Raw genomic sequence first — 23808 nt, 5'->3', positions numbered from 1 at the left:
ACAGACTGCACACAGCACAGCCAGTGGTTTTCATACAGAGCGCTACGTGGCGTTACCAATATAAAAACCTAAACAGCCTACTTACAAATGTTTGAATTCTTCTTTTGTCCAAACAGCGTCACTCACCCTCTTCACCATCTTTACCATGGTTGGAAGTATATTATGTCTCCAACTAAGTTATTCTCTGAATAATTTCTGAGTTGATTTATATGACAGTGTTTTATTTTGTAGAAAAATTTAAATACGCATTTTATGTATTAATAAATCCAAACTGTGAGACAACGTTTCCATAGGAGGCCGTTGTCAATAAGACTGAAACTACATTGTCCAGTGGAAAAACGATTTGAGCTTCATGTTGGCTCTTAATCGTTCTCACATTACAAAAAGAACCTATCCTTGTATGACACGAGGTCCGATCACATTAGTTTATTATTTTACGCTTTCACTGATAGGAATTTAATAGAAGTTTCATGGTCAAAATGTTACTGATCAGTGTCGCGAGCAACCCATCATGCACTGACCTCAACATCCAGATATGGAAGATCAGTAAATGGAATTATTTAACATTCCCAAAATTAAGTTTTCTTGCAGCAACTACTCAGGTAATAATCCCATCGCTGTTGGAATGTGTTTTCATGAAGAGACAAAATAAGAAATGAAAACTTTTGAATTACTCACGTCTGTAAACGTCGAATAACTTGAGGGTCTTCCATTTTTTTTAATTTTCACTCAACTGTAGGCACATTCCAGGTTACATAGCGTGTAGACAATACCATTCAAGGACACTGTTACCATTCGTGCACCAATTAGTGAATCAATTACAACTGTTGATGCTGCAATCCTGACAAGTTTATTGGCAGAACTCATCTACATATACGTCTACATGGATACTCTGCAAATCACATTTAAGTGCCTGGCAGGGGTTTCATCGAACCACCTTCACAATTCTCTGTTGTTCCAATCTCGTACAGCGCGCGGAGAGGACGAATACCTATATCTTTCCGTACGAGCTCTGATTTCCTTTATTTTATCGTGGTGATCGTTTCTCTCTTTCTAGGCCGGTGTCAACAAAATATTTTCGCATTCGGAGGAGAAAGTTGGTGATTGGAATTTCATGAGAAGATTCTGTCGCAACGAAAAACGCCTTTCTTTTAATGATGTCCATCCCAAATCCTGTATCATTTCTGTGACACTCTCCCCATATTTCACGATAATACAAACCGTGCTGCCTTTCTTTGAACTTTTTCGATGTATTCGGTCAGTCCTGTCTGGTAAGGATCCCACAAAGCGCAGCAGTTTTCTAAAAGACGACGGACAAGCGCAGTGTAGGCAGTCTCCTTAGTAGATCTGTTACATTTTCTTAGTGTCCTGCTAGTAAAGTGCAGTCTTTGGTTAGCCCTCCCGAAAAGATTTTCTATGTGTTCCTTCCAATTTAAGTTGTTCATAATTGTAATTCCTAGGTATTTAGTTGAATTTACGGCCTTTATATTTGACTGATTTATCGTGTAACAGAAGTTTAACGGATTCCTTTAGCACTCACGTGGATGACCTCATACTTTTCGTTATTTAGGGTCAACTGTCAATTTTCGCACCATTTAGATAACTTTTCTAAATCGCTTTGCAGTTTGTTTTGATTTTCTGATGACCTTATTAGTCGATAAACGACAGCGCGATAAACTCAAGTATCGCCTTGATGTTCTAAATGCGACAAAGTAGCACACATTGAAATGCTGCCATAATATAAAAAAAATGTTAGCTCCTAAACAGTTTACAACAAACCACGATGTTCTGTCTCTAATAGATCGCGAGTTATGAATCTTTGAAAAGGTAACGGGCTTTACGGACACTCACCCTGCGCTTTTCTTAGGGCGTCACATTCAAGCAACTGCATCAGATCTCGCTTATATCGTGTTGGGCAATTGTCGTAATGTAGTGGCTCACCAATCGCCGTTCGGTTCTTTGTTGAGTCAACCAACGTTGAGTATCTTTCTATAATTGTTCATAGCTTCGTTCCGGCTACTCATTTGCTTGTGGCGGCAGCTCGGGAAAAAGAGGATCAGCGACGACTCGCAACAAATTTGGCGCTCCGTTTAAAACTGAAAAATATGTTTTTCATCGAATTCGCTCGCAACTACCTAACAAAAATAATACCTGAATTAACGCGCCTGTTTATTTACACGCGCATTTGCCAGGATAATCCCACTACAACACAGATATCCGGAAAGCTCGCTTCACGGGATTACTGGCTGAGGAGAATCCGTAATTATTTCGGACGTTTCAACGTTTTTAACTCGGCCGCTTTCATTAATTTGCAAATGTATTCGAGTGAGCAAATGGAACCCTGTTTTTGGTGGATGACTGCTAGCTAATGAACAGCTCGCGCTCGTTATTTTAAACTGTTGTAAATGGCAACACGAAAATAACTCCACTTCACTAATGCATGACCCTGCAATTTGAATCGCATTTGTGTCTGTTTAATAGATGTTCGTCAGTTATTTAATGCTTGTAATGAAAAACGTACTGCAGTCGGATAGAGTCACGTTATTTTGTACAAGTGGTCTAATGTCGAATTATAATTTCACGCGTCTGTTGCGAATGTGAATAAATATTCGTGGTTAAGAATGTTAACCGATTTTACGCGCGGCAATACTGTACATTGTTTCAAGTACAGATTTAAAAAAAAGTAAGCGTTTTTTCCTTTTCTTCTGCCTTGTACCTGCAGTTAAAGCGAATCTGCCTGATCCAGAGACGGATGATCAAGTGTCAACTTCTGAAAATAACTTTCATGCCGGCCGCGGTGGTCTAGCGGTTCTGGCGCTGCAGTCCGGAACCGCGGGACTGCTACGGTCGCAGGTTCGAATCCTGCCTCGGGCATGGGTGTGTGTGTGATGTCCTTAGGTTAGTTAGATTTAAGTAGTTCTAAGTTCTAGGGGACTTATGACCTAAGATGTTGAGTCCCATAGTGCTTAGAGCCATTTGAACCATTTTTGAATAACTTTCATTTAATCGTAGTTATTTGACTTTATGTGTAAATGGTATTCGACTATATGTGTAAAAGGCAGACTCACTGAAAGTGGGGCCAGAAGTAGGAGTATAATTTAATACATGTTACAGTTCAGTACGAAAGAGGTAGTTAAGATTCATATAGTACGTCTTACCGCAAAGACTCCCTCTTTCTCTGCTTTCATATACACCAGAAAGCAAATTGGTTAACGCACTAGTTAGACGGTGGGTGATTGATCAGCTTACAGTTCTTATGAGAAATATCCCGTATGGTATTGAAAGCTGACTGGTACAAAATATCTCAGGGACACTTTAGTCTCATTAATAAAATAAGCAACGAGAGAACGCGATTAGCTTTTGGCCTTTCGACGTCCAACAATTCGTCGCCAACTTATCTGAAGCCTGAAATAAAAATCTAAAAGTACAATGAATATTATTTGTACGAGAAGAAATCGGATATGTGACTAATTTGAGTTGACAGATATGTCAATGTATCAGGTATTGCAGTAATTCATTATAGTCGACATATTCGTCTTGAGAGATTCAGCAACTGTTTAGAAAATAAAGATACTTCTCATTTATTGTCCCATCTCAGTCGCACATTATTAATTAGATTACATGTTTCGATCACTCTGAATTATCTTCAGATCTGATATGTGGTTCTCAGGAGACCAGGTGGGTTGCTGACACAACTACTTAGATCTAAAGATGATCCAGAGCGATCGAAACATGGGTCTAAGTTTTTTTTACTTTTTTTGGTCATCAGTCAGCTGACTGGTTTGATGCGACCCACCACAAATTCCTTTCCTGTGCTAACCTCTTCATCTCAGAGTAGCACTTGCAACCTACGTCCTCAATTATTTGCTTGACGTATTCCAATCTCTGTCTTCCTCTACAGTTTTTGCCCTCTACAGCTCCCTCTAGTACCATGAAAGTCATTCCCTCATGTCTTAGCAGATGTTCTATCATCCTGTCCCTTCTCCTTATCAGTATTTTCCACATATTCCTTTCCTCTCCGATTCTGCGTAGAACCTCCTCATTCCTCACCTTATCAGTCCACCTAATTTTCAACATTCGCCTATAGCACCACATCTCAAATGCTTCGATTCTCTTCTGTTCCTGTTTTCCCACAGTCCATGTTTCACTACCATACAATGCTGTACTCCAGACGTACATCCTCAGAAATTTATTCCTCAAATTAAGGCCGTTATTTGATATTAGTAGACTTCTCTTGGCCAGAAGTGCCTTTTTTGCCATAGCGAGTCTGCTTTTGATGTCCTCCTTCCTCCGTTCGTCATTGGTTATTTTACTGCCTAGGTAACACAATTCCTTAACTTCATTGACTTCGTGACCATCAATCCTGATGTTAAGTTTCTCGCTGTTCTCATTTCTACTACTTCTCATTACCTTCGCCTTTCTCCGATTTACTCTCAAACCATACTGTGTACTCATTAGACCATTCCGTTCAGCAGATCATTTAATTCTTCTTCACTTTCACTCAGGATAGCAATGCCATCAGCGAATCGTATCATTGATATTCTTTCACCTTGTATTTTAATTCCACTCCTGAACCTTTCTTTTATTTCCATCATTGCTTCCTCGATGTACAGATTGAAGAGTAGGGGCGAAAGGCTACAGCCTTGTCTTACACCCTTCTTAATACGAGCGCTTCGTTCTTGATCGTCCACTCTTATTATTCCCTCTTGGTTGTTGTACATATTGTATATGACCCGTCTCTCCCTGTAGCTTACCCCTACTTTTTTCAGAATCTCGAACAGCTTGCACCATTTTATATTGTCGAACGCTTTTTCCAGGTCGACAAATCCTATGAAAGTGTCTTGATTTTTCTTTAGCCTTGCTTCCATTATTAGCCGTAACGTCAGAATTGCCTCTCTCGTCCCTTTACTTTTCCTAAAGCCAAACTGATCGTCACCTAGCGCATTCTCAATTTTCTTTTCCATTCTTCTGTATATTATTCTTGTAAGCAGCTTCGATGCATGAGCTATTAAGCTGATTGTGCGATAATTCTCGCACTTGTCAGCTCTTGCCGTCTTCGGAATTGTGTGGATGATGCTTTCCCGAAAGTCAGATGGTATATCGCCAGACTCATATATTCTACACACCAACGTGAATAGTCGTTTTGTTGCCACTTCCCCCAATGACTTTAGAAATTCTGATGGAATGTTATCTATCGCTTCTGCCTTATTTGACCGTAAGTCCTCCAAAGCTCTTTTGGATTCCGATTCTAATACTGGATCCCCTATCTCTTCTAAATCGACTCCTGTTTCTTCTTCTATCACATTAGACAAATCTTCACCCTCATAGAGGCTTTCAATGTATTCTTTCCACCTATCTGCTCTCTCCTCTGCATTTAACAGCGGAATTCCCGTTGCACTCTTAATGTTACCACCGTTGCTTTTAATGTCACCAAAGGTTGATTTGACTTTCCTGTATGCTGAGTCTGTCCTTCCGACAATCATATCTTTTTCGATGTCTTCACATTTTTCCTGCAGCCATTTCGTCTTAGCTTCCCTGCACTTCCTATTTATTTCATTCCTCAGCGACTTGTATTTCTGTATTCCTGATTTCCCCGAAACATGTGTGTACTTCCTCCTTTCATCAATCAACTGAAGTATTTCTTCTGTTACCCATGGTTTCTTCGCAGCTACCTTCTTTGTACCTATGTTTTCCTTCACAACTTCTGTGATGGCCCTTTTTAGAGATGTCCATTCCTCTTCAGCTGTACTGCCTACTGCGCTATTCCTTATTGCTGTATCTATAGCGTTAGAGAACTTCAAACGTATCTCGTCATTCCTTAGTACTTCCGTATCCCACTTCTTTGTGTATTGATTCTTCCTGACTAATGTCTTGAACTTCAGCCTACTCTTCATCACTACTATAATGTGATCTGAGTCTATATCTGCTCCTGGGTACGCCTTACAATCCAGTATCTGATTTCGGAATCTCTGTCTGACCATGATGTAATCTAATTGAAATCTTCCCGTATCTCCCGGCCTTTTCCAAGTATACCTCCTCCTCTTGTGATTCTTGAACAGGGTATTCGCTATTGCTAGCTGAAACTTGTTACAGAACTCAATTAGTCTTTCTCCTCTTTCATTCCTTGTCCCAAGCCAATATTCTCCTGTAACCTTTTCTTCTACTCCTTCCCCTACAACTGCATTCCAGTCGCCCATGACTATTAGATTTTCGTCCCCCTTTACATACTGCATTAACCTTTCAATATCCTCATACACTTTCTCTATCTGTTCATATTCAGCTTGCGACGTCGGCATGTATACCTGAACTATCGTTGCCGGTGTTGGTCTGCTGTCGATTCTGATTAGAACAACCCTGTCACTGAACTGTTCACGGTAACACACCCTCTGCCCTACCTTCCTATTCATAACGAATCCTACACCTGTTATACCATTTTCTGCTGCTGTTGGGTCTAATTAAATATTTGCAAATGATACGGAACAATAAATGAAAAGTATCTTAATTACAATAATTATCCAAGTTAATTAGCATACCGAACAAAACTTCGATGAAAATTCCTGGCAGAGTAGAACTGTGTGCCGGACCGTCTCAAACACGAGACCTTTGCCTTTCGCGGGAATGTACACAACCTTTTTTTTTTTTTTTGTTTTTGCTCGGTATAGTTCGTTGCGTTTGGTCTGGGCGGACGTCACAAGATATCCGTTCAAGTTGATCCAGAAAGCAGAAGCGCGATTGTTCTTCTTTTATTCCCCACGATGTTATACGTTCTTCTTTACATAGTTCACAGTACTAATACAAATCCATAATAATGTTTACGCGGGTATGTTTTTTCCATTAAGGTGTAAGTTTCAAGAGTGTACCATGAAGACATCGGTTCCTTCTAAAATGGCACAAATGTGAATTACTTTAAAAGTAATACTTCAATGGCCTGAGACAATAAAAATGTATGGATTTATTCCTCGGAGAATCGGGCCGAGGAGGACTCTATAATGGAACATCGTTAATACGTCAGAGAATGAAATATGGGGTTCTTGAGAGACCGGTATACTGCGAACATAATAGGGAAAGACAGAGATTGTAATACACAGATATGTTTGGAAACACTCACCTGCTTTTAAAAAAGGAGGGTTTGCTGAAAACGAATGCTTCCGAATCTTTTATGTGAAAACTTATACAGCTTTTTCAACACAACAAACGTTATTAACAGTATGCATCTTTATTTTTCGTGTCAACGTATTTGCAGCCCTACACCACTACAGGGCTCTGAATTTTACTGCGTACCAAGGCGGTGTGTCATGTAACTGTGTTGGCGTGTGAGAAACGGCAATCAGGTTTCGAATTCGAAGAATTCGTCTACATTTGGAGCAACCTCTTCTTCAGCACGACAATGCCAGACCACACTCAAGCCACATTGACTGAAGACTGACCGTGATAATTCTTTACGGAACATCGTCCTACAGCCTCAATTATTTGCTAGATGTATTCCAATGGCTGTTTTTCTCAACAGTTTTTAACCTCTCGAGCTCCCGCCAGTACCATGGAAGTTATTCCAGAATGTTTTCACATATCTCCTGTCATACTATCCCTTCTTCTTGTCAGTGTTTTCCATACGTTCCTTTCTTCACTCATTCTGCGGAGAACCTTCCCTTTCCTTATCAGTCCACTTAACATTCGACATTCTTCTATAGCACCACACCTCAAATGCTTAGATCTTTTCAAGCTGACGGAATAGATTGTGGGCACACCACATCATTCTGAAATTTGGCTGCATTACTCCTTCGCAAGAGTAATAGTCTAATTTTTATTTTTATTTATTTAATAATTATTGCAAAACCACGAGGAAATTACATCTCGCTTTCAAATGTCCGCCACTTTATAACAACTGTGCTATCACTCAGAGCGCAGTATCCTATAGATCAAGATTTTTAAAAAAATTTCAGATGTAATATGCAGACTGCAGGACTTCCGACATGGCATCACGTCATTTGGGACAGAGTAAATATATCTCCTCGGACGCGGAGCACATGATGGCCAAATTTCTTAAAAAAATCATCAAAAATCGCTTATATTATAGGCTGATTGAGGAGGATGTACTCTTAACAGTTATGGCGATTTCTTAAACAGTTTATTTACATTTTACCATCAGTCTCGTTTCCATTTGACTGCCTCTTATATGTCTCGGGAAAAATGTGTCGATAAATAACAAGCAAAATATGAAGATCTAACCTGTCGATTGAACGGAAAGATTTGCTTCTCCAGAGAGAGATAAGAGCCTTCAGAGTTACATCACAAGTTGCGAACAAGACATTCACCGAAGCGCCTAAGAAACTGATATAGGTATGCATATTCAAATACAGAGTATGTAAAGAGGCAGAATACGGCGCTGCGGTCGGCATCGTCTAAACAGGGTGAGTCACTAACTATTGCCACCAAGAATAACTCCGATACCGAGCGAGGTGACGCAGTGTTTAGACACTGACTCGCATTCGGGAGGACGACGGTTCAATCCCGCGTCCGGCCATCCTGATTTAGGTTTTCCGTGATTTCCCTAAATCGCTCCAGGCAAATGCCGGGATGGTTCCTTTGAAAAGGCACGGCCGACTTCCTTCCCCGTCCTTCCCTAATCCGATGAGACCGATGACCTCGCTGTCTGGTCTCCTTCCCCAAAACAACCCAATAACTCCGAAAGTATGATAGGACCTGAAAAGTTTGTGGGACAAAAGTTGCGTGGGACAACGAGGGCCATGATATGACGTTGGTTTTTTGTTTGCTAGGTGGGGTAGCTTCAGAGATATGAAGGTCAACTTCGTTTTTTTAAATGGGATGCTATAGTTTGGTTCTTATTTTGTGACAGCGGCTTTCGAGACGAATCCAATGATGTGTAACAGTAAGGTTTTTGAAGGTCAACGAAGGTCACAAAGGTGGCATGAACGTCAATTTACAGAAGGTGTTCGAAGTGATGACCATAGGTATCAATGCAATCTTTTTATCATGGATTGAGTGGTATTCCTTATCACATTGACACTTACCGAACCACATGCTCTGACTATGTCAATTCTCTCACGCATATCTTCAGGTGTAGTTGGAAGTCTTTAAAAACAGTGTCTTTTACGATCCCCACAAGAAAAAATCCAGAGGCATCAAGTCTGGAGAACGAGCGGGCCACGACACATCTCCTCCTTGTCCAATCCAACGATTTCTGAATTGTCTCTGAAACTTATTTCTAGCCATCAGCGAAAAAGAGCAGGACACCCATCGTGTTGATACTACATTCTCATTCTTGATCCTAAAGGTATTTCCTTCAATAACAGACCTAATGTTTCTTGCAGGAATGTGGTGTTATTCCTACCATTAAGATTTCCTTCGATGAAATAGGGGCCTATAGTTCTCCGGAATACCACACCATACATTCACCGACCACGGTGTTTGGTGTGCAACTTGCCGGAGCCAACACGGATTTTCAGTTGCCCAGTAATGCATGTTGTGCAAATTAACATTTCCGTGATTCGTGAATGTAGCCTTGTTAGTAAATAATATCAAATTAATAAATGTGTCAGGCCGGCCGGGGTGGCCAAGCGGTTCTAGGCGCTACAGTCTGGAACCGCTCGACCGCTACGGTCGCAGGTTCGAATCCTGCCTCGGGCATGGATGTGTGTGATGTCCTTAGGTTTGTTAGGTTTAAGTAGTTTTAAGTTCCAGGGGACTGATGACCTCAGAAGTTAAGTCCCATAGTGCTCAGAGCCATTTGAACCAAGAAATGTGTCATCCCCCTGAATATGAAGTTGAGCCCATCGGCAGAATGCAATGCGACACATACAATCCGTATCAGTTAATTCGTGGTGGAGAGTGATATGGTAAGGTTGATATTTATGGCGATGCAGAACACGAATAACACTACTCTGGTTCATGCCAGATTCCCATGCGATTTGACACGAACTAACACAAGGATCTCGAACCACACTGGCAAGAGTATCAATTTATCAAATTCAGTTCCTCGTTGGTAACTTTCCTTCGCCGGATATGTTTCCGATGCGTTATAGATCCAATTGCTCTCAATTTATCATATACATAATGTACGACGTGCAGGGTGAGTGCGTTGAGGATATGTTTCAGCGTATAAGTCTCTAGCTCTCACTAAATTTCGTTGGCATTCTCCGTAAATGAGAAGCATGTCGACTTGTTCTTCGAAGGAGTACATCACTGACATTCGTTAGATTCGACGATGCTAGTCTTATTGTTCCTATCAGTTATGTACTGAGAAGCCGCGGAATGGTGTTTACATGTCAATGGCACGTTAGATGGATACCATGTATACGGCGAATATTTACTGTTTGCACGATATACAAGAGATAATTGTCAAAGCATGTGCTTCGATAAGTGCCAATGTGATAAGGAATACCGCATAATCCATGATAAGACGATTGCAGCACTGCATTGACACCAATGGTCAACACTTCGAACACCATCTGTAACTGGACGTTCATGCCACCTTTTTGACCTTCGTTGACCTTCAAAGACCTTACTGTTACACGTCATTGGATTCGTCTCGATAGCCGCTATCAGAAAATAAGTATAAGCATCAAATTAAAAAAAAAACTTGATCTTCATATCTCTGACGCGACCCCACCTGGCAACAAAAGACCAACGTCATATTATGGCCCCTGTTATCCTATGGAACATTTGTCCCACAAACTTTTCAACTACTATCGTACTTTCGGAGTTATTATTGGTGGAAATACACTCCTGGAAATTGAAATAAGAACACCGTGAATTCATTGTCCCAGGAAGGGTAAACTTTATTGACACATTCCTGGGGTCAGATACATCACATGATCACACTGACAGAACCACAGGAACATAGACACAGGCAACAGAGCATGCATAATGTCGGCACTAGTACAGTGTATATCCACCTTTCGCAGCAATGCAGGCTGCTATTCTCCCATGGAGACGATCGTAGAGATGCTGGATGTAGTCCTGTGGAACGGCTTGCCATGCCATTTCCACCTGGCGCCTCAGTTGGACCAGCGTTCGTGCTGGACGTGCATACCGCGTGAGACGACGCTTCATCCAGTCCCAAACATGCTCAATGGGGGACAGATCCGGAGATCTTGCTGGCCAGGGTAGTTGACTTACACCTTCTAGAGCACGTTGGGTGGCGCGGGATACATGCGGACGTGCATTGTCCTGGTGTGTCCGCTGTGCCGTGCGTGTGATCATTGCTTGTACAGCCCTCTCGCAGTGTCCGGAGCAAGTATGGTGGGTCTGACACACCGGTGTCAATGTGTTCTTTTTTCCATTTCCAGGAGTGTAGTTAGTGACTCGCCCTGTATAAAACAACAAGTGTCTGGCGCAGTTGTTAGAACGCTTACTGCTGCTACAACGCTAGATTCTCAAGATTTAAGTGAGTTTGAGCGTGGTGTTATAGTCGGTGCAGGAGCGACTGGACACAGTACTTCTGAGGTAGCGACGAAGTGGGGATTTTCCCGTACGACCATTTCACGAGTGTACGGTGAATATCAGGAATCCGGTAGAACATCAAAATTTCCGCCATCGCTGCGGGCGGAAAAAGGTCCTACAGGGACGGGAACAACGGCGACTGGAGAGAATCGTCGAACGTGACAGAAACGCAACCTTTCCGGAGACTGCTGCAGATTTCATTGCTGGGCCATCAACAAGTGTCACTATATGAATCAGTCAACAAAACATCATCAATATGGGATTTCGGAGCCGAAGACCCTCTCGTGTACCCTTGATGACTGATTGCACAACACAAAGCTTTACGCCTCGGCTGGGCCCGTCAACACCGACATTGGACTGTTGATGACTGGTAGCCTGGTCGGACGAGTCGATCGGATGGACGTGTACGGGTATAACCTCAAAACATCCATGGACCCTGACTGTCACCAGGGGGCTGATCAAGATGGTGGAGGCTCTGTAATGGTGTGGGGCGTGATGTGGGACCCCTGTTACGTCTAGGTACGATTCTGACAGCTGACACGTACGTAAGCATCCTGTCCGGTCACCTGCGTCCATTCATGTCCATTGTGCATTCCGATGGACTTCGGCAATTCCAGCAGGACAATGGACACCCCACGCGTCCTCAACTGCTACAGAGTGACTCCAGGAACACTCTTTCGAGTTTAAACATTTCTGCTGGCCACGAAACACTCCACACATGAAAATTATTGAGGATATCTTGGACGCCTTGCAACATGCTGATCAGATTTCCACCCACTCGTACTCTTACAGATTTATGGACAGCCCTGCGGGATTCATGGTTTCATTTCCTTCGAGCACTACTTCAGACAGTGTGTTGCGGCACTTCTCTGCGTGCTCGTGGGAGCTCTGCATGATATTAGGCAGGCGTACCAGTTTCTCTGGCTCTTCAGTGTATATCAATACATCCATAGCTTGTGGCAAGAGCTCACGGTGCACTACGCCGCTAAAATCGAAGAACATTTTGAGCGTGAACTTGTCATTTGACCGCAGCTGTCGAGCTATTTTCGGTTTTGATGATCCAGAAGGCTTCCACTGTGACGATTGACCTCAGTTTCGAGGTAATATCCGTAATCCCATGTTTCATTAACTTTTATGAGACGTTTTAGTAGTTCTGCGTTGTTGCTGAGTTCATCTAATCACTATTGAACAACTTGATTTCGTCGCTGTTTATGTTCGATATTTAACGATTTTGGAACAAATTTTTGTGTCACACATTTCATACCGAAAAGTCAGTAAACATTTCATGGTAATAGCCACCTGATATCCCAGTATCATTAGCGATATTTCCTACTCTGTTTCGGTATCATTCGTAGCCATTTCTTTCACGTTTTCTGCTATTTCGTCGGTCGATGAAGCATTGAGGACGTCCAGGAAGCCCATCAACGTCCTCACTGCCTTCTTCGAGGCGCTTGTACCACTAGTAAGCTGTCGTTTTAATAGGGGCTCACCAGTATTTAAGATTTATAAAACTTTGCTGCATCTTATTTCTTATAGCAAAAATAACTGACTACCTTCTTTGCCCACGTATATCTTTACTCCCATCTTGTATTAGTCCACACCATCCTTTGCCCATCTCCTTCCCTCCGTCTCTCATTCTATCTCCTCCTCACTCTCTGTTCACCTACTCTATTTCACACACTCTGTCGATCTGCTCCTCGCCGCTCTACCAATCCATCTGCTACTCCCCCTCTGTTCATCTGCTCTTTGCCTCTTTGTCCACATCCTACATCTCTATCTCCACCTCTCCCCTTGTCTCTTCCTCACCCCCTTTAAGTCCTTCTTCTCTTCCCACGACTCTCTATCTCCTCCTCGTCTCACTCTTTGTCCATCTAGCTCCCCTCTATCTGTCCACCTCCTCCACCCCTCCTCCATGCACTCTCTGTCCATCTTCTCTGCTCCCCCGTCTCTGTCCACCTTCACCACTTTCCTTTCTCTGTCGATCCCCTCTTCGCCCTGTCCATGTCCTCCACTTCTTCTCCCTCCCTGTCTCACTCCCCATCTCCTATCTGGCCATCCCCTCCTTACCGCTCTTTATCTTGCACCTCTCCTTCCCTCCTCCCAACTCAATGGGAGGTTGGTAACTCTTACCCCCACTGTACTTCTTTTCTTATAGTAAGTAGTATGTGCTCAAGTTTGGTTGAATTCGATATAATTGTTTAAGAGGAGCTTTTCCCCCTGCTTCGCCTGAATACTCACTTTTCACAAATATTTGACATATATTTAACATATATCACTCATAGTTGTACACATATTCCACCTGTATCTACAGCGAATTTCGCCCATGCAGTTTCATTTTTACGCAACTCAACGTTACGACGTCATATGTCTCGAACTACGTGTCGTACAATCATATAATTGTTGAGATACATCCAATGGTCTATGTGGATACTGTATGCGAAATTTGTTGCGTACAGAGTTAGCAGTAATGGACTAACAAATTGAAACATCATGTATGATGCTGGAGTTTTTCACGCATCACAATATTTATGACGTCATATCTCCCAAATTATGCGTTGTACTCATATAATTTTGCTGTTACATTCAGTATTGTGACTCAATACTGTCTGCAAAATCTGTTGCAAATAGAGTCAATAATAAGGAAATAATAAATTAAAACATTGCGCCTGATATGGTAGTTTTGCTCGGTGAACAGCGAAAAGATTGTAGGCAATGAAACTTTGACTTGTCGTCATTCTCTGGGGATTGATAGCGTGAAAAAGTCTCTCAAAGGTTTGAAATTATATGCTAAGTTAGTTGCAAGTCACTACATTCTCTCATTCTCAAGTGCCGGATGAATATAGTCCGGGTATTTGCGCGATCGTGAGCTACGATATTTTTTCAACTCCACCTGTTTGAGTAATTCCTAACACCTACCCCCCCGCCCCCACAGTAGTTCGTTCCTAACAATAAGTGACAGGTGTACCAAGTTTGGTTGAAATTGATCCAGTGGCTCAGGAGGAGATACATACCCACATATGTACACTTTTCTAATATATATGGATTTAGTACAAACTCTCTGATTCGCTTTTATGTAAAATCACTGGTACTGGAAAAAAGCACATGTAACCATTTTAACAACAGACAGACCAAATACGCTTTGTGGATAATGCAGTACAGATATTTTTCAGGCCCGTTTACCAGTACAACTGCGACAAATTCGTACCAGTCATACTAGTACAAAACGCGGTATTTCAGAATTTCCTTTACACTGTGAATAAACCTCGTAAAAAGGTTAAAAAGCAGAGAATGCCTTCTGTAGTGCACATTCTATTTCGATTTTAGCTTTGTGAAAGTCGGCAAAGAAACAGCGGCAGAGGAAATGGAGCTGATCGCGTGTCTGATTGGCTGCTTCAGGTGTACAGCGCCCCCAGATGTCGATTAGCAAGGATGGCACCCTGCGGTGAGTGCAGATTGTTTCCGCTGTCGATCTGTTGCTGAGGCAGGCGGAACCTAATAAGGTACGCAGGAGGAGAGCCGTGGTAGGGTTTGGGAGGGGAACTTTTTTTTTGATGCAGCAGCTCACGTAACATGTCGCTCGACGCTCGAGGAGTCTCCGTTATTGGGAAGGCACATCCCAGAAACTAAGTGGTTTCATCTACATCTACATGTATATGTAGCAGGTTACTGTAAAGTTAATGATAGAGGATTCTTTCTTCCGGTACTAGCCATGCCCTATCATTTTTCCATTCTCCAATTGAGAGGGGGAAATATAGATTTAATTTTTCTACGTTTAATAAATCTACTGTAATGAAGTGCTACTCGTATTTTTTATAACTCATTTATCCGCGTTGTTCTCCTTAACAATGCACGTCGTGCAATTACGAAAACGCTATCTGATAAAATAAGTCTGCCAAATGTAAACTGTAGTATTGTGTTTTTAATTTCCAAGTGATTAAAAAACCTAACCGTGCATGAAATAAGTTAATCTGTGAAATTCTGTCGTGTATCACAATGAAGTGACACAATGGGTGATGTCACAATACGTGTCTTGCAGTTCCAACAAGTAAAGTTAAAAAAATGAAAATGCTACATGAAATTACTAATCAAAAGTTCAAAGATAAATCACCAAGACCTTTCTATAAATGTTTACTGTGAATTTACGTACACAGTCCGGCTGAACAAAATTCCAAACACAGAATAATACACACACAAATGTAACACTGTACTGTGAGAATAAAACTGTCTGCATAATAAATTAAATCTAGACTGAACATCGCTTAAACTGACATGATAATGGATTTGTACAGCAGCACCTAACTGTATTGCAACCGGCTCTAACAAATTTGTGTGGCGTAACCGTGACAACGGAAACATGATACTGCTCGAGGTTATGAACATAAAATTCGCAGCACAGCAGTAAGAAAGCTAAATAAGAGAAAAGCCTTGTGCCATTGCAATGAAAGGACGTACAAACTATTCTAAAGAGATCATGTCTCCGCTGTAGCCACTATATTCCGCAGAGTGCAGCGCAGCGACACACATAATCAGAAAATATTCTTTCGTGGGGAGACGGTGGTGGAATTTTAAATTGCTGAATGACTGAAAGCAACTGACCATTAAAAAACTGTACAGAAACTAACTGTCTGACTGTTACAATCATCAGTACAAAAAATTTTCTTCTATAATAAATGTTCTTCTGCTATGCAATTAATTAATAAAATTGGTAAAGGTGTGGTAAAATCTATAACCTATGAGTGCAAGCCCTGTGAATAGAAAGCCCTTACTTATTTTCGGCTGAACAATGAAAGAAATAAACCTAAACCAATAAAGGAAAAAATTCCACTAAAACTTGCAGTTTTTTAACACATCATAATTACGCAGAAGCAAGAAATGCAACAATACTTTACCTCTAAAAACCTTCAGTTGTTCAGTTAATCTTTACAGAGTCATATTTCAGAATTCATCACCATCTCTAAATTTCTCTCTGTGTTCTGCAAGCTATTTAAGGACCACTCAGTAGCGTATTCAACACCTGACTCTCTCAATAGCTTTTCTTAGGATGCCCACTGCAACGACAATACAACCGACAACCAACTGCTTGTAGTCACAACATCTGTGGCGTAACATATCGACTCTCGAAAACTACTGTTTGAATGTGTTTAAGGAAAAGTATCAAATATGATGCAGTCAATGAAATTATAAAACTCACAGCACTTTCCTTGAATACCTAAAACAAACTGGAAATCATACAAAATCTATGGTGTGGGACTGGCATTGTATCTTATCAGTCCAAATAGTTTTGAGGCTTGATTAATAAACAACTGAGAAAAGTTAAGAAGGCGGTTTTAATGTTTCAGTTCTTCTACATAGCCTTCCTTCACTTGAGTAGAAAGCAAAGAGTTTTCGTACAACTGCGTGAAATTTTCAGAAACAAACTAGTTGTGGGGTGTTGTCCAATTCATACATTATGTTGGCTTGATTTGCCGTTATTTCGTCAAAGCGCTGACCATGTGAATTTCTGCACCTTGACTTCCGTGTTAGGCTCGTATTCCATTCGGGAGGGCGACGACACAGGGGTCAAAAGTTCATATTTACATACAAATAATGCTCGGAATTCGCCGTGTCCTGTGATAGTCAAGTAGATGGGGCAGTGTTGACGCAGCATTGTGTTTGTGTATTGTGCATTGATAGGCGCTGGAGTCAGTCTTTATCTACGTCTCGCCGCTACCGCATGTGAAGCTCCTCATTTGGCTTGATAACTCTCTGTGTTTGAGGCTGTTCTAACGTGTGTTCTTACTTAAAACGTGGTGGAAATCGATATGGATTCTAACCATCAAGGTATGTGCTGTTATTTATAATTGTTGCCATTTATAGTATTTTGTATTTTGATTAGTAATAATTCGTTTAAAGTTAACCTGTGAAGCAAAGAAAATATCTTTTGTTAGTACAACAATATAGAGGTTTTGTTATAGTTCAGGGTGTTTCCCTGCATAAATTTGAATACAGTATAATAGAAAAATCATTTGTCTACTGGGCACTGTAGAACGTAGCTGCAGAATACCACCGATATATTTTATACGATTTGTTTACTTTAGATTTGTGGTTATCCTAGGTCCTTCGAGCCACAAAATTATGACAATAAAAGGTCTCTATGCCATTATGAAGATATGTTCTGGAAACAATTTCGTAAACAAAATGGATTTTATGAAAAATTATATATTGTCAGACCCTACTTTCCCTGACGAAAAAAAGAAAAATTTTAAACATAAACTGTCATACATAAAGTCACAGTTAAAGAAAAGATGGCGTGCTTAACGTAAAGTTGAAACTAACTTCTTAAGAAAGAATCATAATTAGCTGCAAAATACCATTGAAATTCCTTGTAACAAAACTCGAATTGGTCGACCAACAAAATCGTTTGTAGAGTTAAGCGAACGCAGCAAAAGGTGCAAGACACAGCACTTGAGAGAACATTTTTATTCCACAGAAGTAACGTATGCCAGTCAAATGATACTCTGAGAATCAAGAAATGTTGAGGGTTCCAAAGTGGTGAAAGATATTACTTCATCCCCTACACGAGGAACTAAATACAGACAAGCATTAGACCGACTCGCAGAAGAGACTTACAAGAAAGAACACGACTTTCACCTATCCTAGCCTTACCTGTCTTTGTGGAAGCCTCGCTGACAAGGAAACAATACGAAATAACACGAACAGGTGCTAAAAATGTCTATTCCTGTTACAGTGTCATTCAAGAAGCAAAAAAACAGTGCTACCCTGTGAATGAATCCTATCATGTGACTGCCAAATGGACGGCGATTCAACTGCAAATCTTGCTTAATCACACGAGTGAGCGATTAATATCATATGTAGAGGAGATTTCAAGTAATTTTCCATATGATGACATAAATTCATTGGAACTTTTTCTATATGGGATTGTGATGGTTCACAGCAAGTTCAGTTTAAACAAAAATTTGAAAACAGCCATGATTCTGATTCGAACATATCTCAGTCATCTTTAGTGCCTCTTCATCTTATTAGTCGCAAGAACAAAGACCTCATTGTTTGGAAAAATCCCACACTATCATCACCTTTTTATTGCAGACCAATAAGAATTAGATTTATTCTTGAAATAAGTGATGTTACTACTGAAGAAATATATCAATAGTGTAATTAAAACATTACAGGAATCAAGGATTTCAAGAGCAGAGGGCGACTTATCCATAAAACATACATTGCTGATGACCATGGCAGATGCAAAGGTCTGTAATGCAGCAACGGACACAGCATCGACATTGAGATGATAGATTTGCAAGGCTTCCTCAAAAGACTTCAATGATTTGTCAAAAATCACAGAACTAAAGACAGAATCTCTTCGGTTCGGTCTATCTGTACTCCATGCCCCAATTAGCTTTTTCAAATTTTTGTTGCATTTGTCATATAAAATAGCGTCAAGAAATGGCAAATTCGTTCAAAAGAGGAAAGGAAAATTGTTCAAGAGAGGAAGAAAGTCATACAAGAAAAATTTAGAAATCGATTAGGATTAATAGTTGAAGTTCCCAAGCCAGGCTATGGAAATAGCAATGATGAAAACACCAATAGAAGGTTTTTTTCAGACCTTGAAACATCTGCAGAAATAACAGGTGTCGATCTGCAACTCATCTATCGATTCAAGGTAATTCTAGAAACTATTTCCAGTGGGTATAAGATAGGCGTACGTAAATTTTCTGCTTATACTGTTGAAACTGCAAGAATGTATGTTGATTTGTATCCTGTGTCATCGAACAAGCCCTCTTACCCGTAGGCAGTTTATCAGAAGAAGCAGCCGAGGCCCGCAAAAACCACTTCCGTTTGTACAGACAAAGTTTTGACAGGAAATTTTCACGGGAAGCATGCAATTTGGATATATTAAACAGGCTACTACTGACATCTGATCCACTGACAATAAGTATCAGACAAACGGCAAGGAAAAGCTGCAAACCTTTCTTAGCAGAGACATTACATTTACTTCTCCCAAGTGAAGAAGGGGTTAGGCAGGTCCCTCAAGCTGAAAATGAAGATGAAGACGAGGTCTCAAGTGAAACAGACTGCTAAGATAAATAGGGCTGGGACGTATCATCTGAATAACTAATTGTTGTTGTTGTGGTCTTCAGTCCTGAGACTGGTTTGATGCAGCTCTCCAAGCTACTCTATCCTGTGCAAGCTTTTTCATCTCCCAGTACCTACTGCAACCTACATCCTTCTGAATCTGCTTAGTGTATTCATCTCTTGGTCTCCCTCTACGATTTTTACCCTCCACGCTGCCCTCCAATACTAAATTGGTGATCCCTTGATGCCTCAGAACATGTCCTACCGGTCTTGCGGTTCCAGACTGCAGCGCCTTTAACCGCACGGTCACTTCGGCGGGCTTTAGGTCTTCTCTTAGAGAATAGATTAAGGAAAAGCAAACCTACATTTCTGACATTTGTAGACTTAGCGAAAGCTTTTGACGATGTTGATTCGAATACTGTCTTTCAAATTCTGAAGGTGGCGGGGGTAAAATACAGGGAGCGAGAGGCTATTTACAATTTGTACAGAAACCAGATGGCAGTTATAAGAGTCTAGGGGCATGAAAGGGAAGCAGTGTTTGGGAAGGGAGTGAGACAGGGTTGTAGCCTATCCCCGATGTTGTTCAATCTGTATATTGAGCAAGCAATAAAGGAAACAAAAGAAAAATTCGGAGTAGGTATTAAAATCCATGGAGAAGAAATAAAAACTTTGAGGTTTGCCGATGACATTGTAATTCTGTCAGAGACAGCAAAGGACTTGGAAGAGCAGTTGAACGGAATGGACAGTGTCTTGAAAGGAGGATATAAGATGAACATCAACAAAAGCAAAACCAGGATAATGGAATGTAGTCAAATTAAATCGGGTGATGCTGAGGGGATTAGATTAGGAAATGAGACACTTAAAGTAGTAAAGGAGTTTTGCTATTTAGGGAGTAAAATAACTGATGATGGTCGAAGTAGAGAGGATATAAAATGTAGACTGGCAATGGCAAGGAAATCGTTTCTGAAGAAGAGAAATTCGTTAACATCGAGTATAGATTTAAGTGTCAGGAAGTCGTTTCTGAAAGTATTTTTATGGAGTGTAGCCATGTATGGAAGTGAAACATGGACGATAACCAGTTTGGACAAGAAGAGAATAGAAGCTTTCGAAATGTGGTGCTACAGAAGAATGCTGGAGATAAGGTGGGTAGATCACGTAACTAATGAGGAGGTATTGAATAGGATTGGGGAGAAGAGAAGTTTGTGGCACAACTTGACTAGAATAAGGGATCGGTTGGTAGGGCATATTCTGAGGCATCAAGAGATCACCAATTTAGTATTGGAGGGCAGCGTGGAGGGTAAAAATCGTAGAGGGAGACCAAGAGATTAATACACTAAGCAGATTCATCAGGATTTAGGTTGCAGTAGGTACTGTGAGATGAAGAAGCTTGCACAGGATAGAGTAGCATGGAGAGCTACATCAAACCAGAACAACAACAACAGGTCAACAGCAAGAATTCAAAACATACATAAGAAAGAACAGAATGTTAAAGGAATATGATACTTATAAATGATGCTTGTCCTTGCAGATGTCGATGTACAGAGAGCCACTTGAATACAACTATGCCAGAAACATAAAATACGACGGCAAAGGCTCATTGACAACCGTTAGCATTGCATGTGGCTAACGTGTAACTGGCGTAGTCCAAGTTTAAATCAATCGGCCTTCATGCCTAGCGTTAACTTGGGGAGAAGATACTCCAAAAATTTTAACACATACCTTGTTTTTGTGTTCGATTTGTTCGTGTAAAAGGGAATTTGCTGGAATAGGATACTGTGAAAACAGTTCCAGTTCTCTCATGAGGTCCGCATATTACCAGTTATTGATGAACTTTTTAGAGCATACATTCCAACAAGAATTGGGCAACATATTACGCTCTCCAACATATGTCTCTCAAGATGACCACCACGACGAAATAATCAGAGAAACTGGTGCTCGTACGGTGATTTATCTACGTTCGTTATTCCTGCAAGTAATTCCAGAATGGAGCAAGGAAGGGTGGAAATGACAGTAGCAGCACAAGTACACTCTGCCGGATACTGCAAGGCAGATTACGGAGTACAGGTGCAGTTGCAGAAAGGATATAGATGATAATATTTGCTGGCGCCATTAAATACCCTGTGTGAGAGTGAAATAAGATCGCAAAATTCTAATCATATCACAACGAACACCTTGTGCGCGAGATCGCAAAGGGCCAATGATGTTTACAGTATTGATAGCTCCACATGCTGTCTACCATGCAGCCACAATATTACCTGCTAATGGCAACAGGGGATGTGTCTAGAGGTATCCAATAGTGACCACAGCATAAGTCTAAGGAGTGTAGTTGAGTAGCTTAGTTGGCAAGTAACTGACAACAATGTTTCCAGTGTTAGTGCTGTTGATACAAAGCAGAGCAATGCCAACGATAAACAAAGCGATGAATTGGCGTTGTTCGTTCACTCTCTCGTTATTTTAGTAATAAGATAAAAAATTAATCTTGATATTTTTCTTCATGCAGTGCGTTTCAGCAGTAAGGAGTATATCTACATCTACTGATAAAAACACTTACTCGACCAGGTTAACCGAGATTATTGCATTATGCCGTTTACATACTACAGTTTCGCTGTTTCATGTCCTGTGTCATCTTTCATTACTAACGATGGGTGCGTTATGGTTCAAATAGCTCTGAGCACTATGCGACTTAACAGCTGAGGTCATCAGTCCCCTAGAACTTGGAACTACTTAAACCTAACAAACCTAAGGAAATCACACACATCCATGCCCGTGGGAGGATTCGAACCTGTGACCGTAGCGATCGATGGGTGCGTCATGCAACATTGGTTGTGAAAGGGCCGATATATTCTAATAGTGTAAGTCGGGGTAGTGTGTTCAAACTTATATAAATCTGTGCATAGTTTGTTACATTTTAGTCATATCCTGGTGCAGAGGCTCTATGTTTAAGATTTTCAACCTTTCTATAAGTTATTTGTTTTAAGATATAACTGCGTTGGGCTTTTATCTTTTGACAGTCATGGTCTCATTTAGACATGCGCAGTGTTCCCCGCCATGTTGATCTGCAGCGCGTCACCTAGTCCTACTTTGTTTCAAGTGAGCTCCCGAGGACCACCGCACGGCGTCCATGGAGACGAGGTCCACGCCAGAGCTTAAGTCAAGTCTTGGTGTTGATTTAGTACTTGTGTACCTCATTTTCAAAGTGTGACTACGCCTATTCAGTCTGTTTTAGTTTTATTTCTAGACCATGCCCTCATAGACAAATTATAGATTCAGGTATATCTTCTGAAGAAGGCTCAATTATTTGGGCTGAGACTTAGGTAAAGGTAGGTTTCATTACCTTAATTGAGGCTGATAGTTTCTTATATATTAATCACGATTGCTGACTGGGCTGCAATGTTGAAAGTACAAACTGGTATAGGCATGCGTTTTCAAATACAGAGATATGCAAACAGGCAGAATAAGGTACTGCGGTCGGCAACGCCTATATAATACAATAAGTGCCTGGCGCAGTTGTTGGATCGGTTACTGCTGCTACAATGCCAGATTATCAAGATTTAAGTGAGTCTAAACGTGGTGTTATAGTCGGCGCGCCAGCGATGGGACACAGCATCTGCGAGGTAGCGATGAAGTGAGGATTTTCCCGTAATACCATTTCACGAGTGTACTGTGAATATCAGGAATCAGGTAAAGCATCAAATCTCCGACATCGCTATAGCCGGCAAAAGATCCTGCAAGAACGGGATCAACGACGATTGAAGATAACCGTGCAACGTGACGGAAGTGCAACCCTTACGTAAATTGCTGCAGATTTTAATGCTCAGCCATCAACAAGTGTCGGCGTGCGAAACATTCAACGAAACATTATAGACATGGACTTTTGGAGCCGAAGGCCCCCTCGTGTACCCTTGATGATTGCAGGACACAAAGCTTTACGCCTCGCCTGGGCCCATCAATACCGACATTGGTCTGTTGACGACTGGAAACATGTTGCCTGGTCGGACGAGTCTCGTTTCAAATTGTATCGAGCGGATGGACGTGTCGGGTATAGAGACAACCTCATGAATATGAATTCATGGACTATGCATGCCAGCAGGGGACTGTTCAAGCTGGAGGGGGCTCTGTAATGGTGAATGGTGAGGGGCGTGTGCAGTTGGAGTGGTATGGGACTTCTGATATTTTTGGATACGACTCTGAGAGGTGAAACATACATGAGCATCCTGTCTCATCACCTGCATCATCTGTCCACTGACAATTCCGACGGACTTGGACAACTCCAGCAGG

Source organism: Schistocerca americana, chromosome 9, assembly GCF_021461395.2.
Source record: "Schistocerca americana isolate TAMUIC-IGC-003095 chromosome 9, iqSchAmer2.1, whole genome shotgun sequence".
NCBI classification, from domain to species: domain Eukaryota; kingdom Metazoa; phylum Arthropoda; class Insecta; order Orthoptera; family Acrididae; genus Schistocerca; species Schistocerca americana.
Note: the sequence above shows the minus strand (reverse complement) of the source record.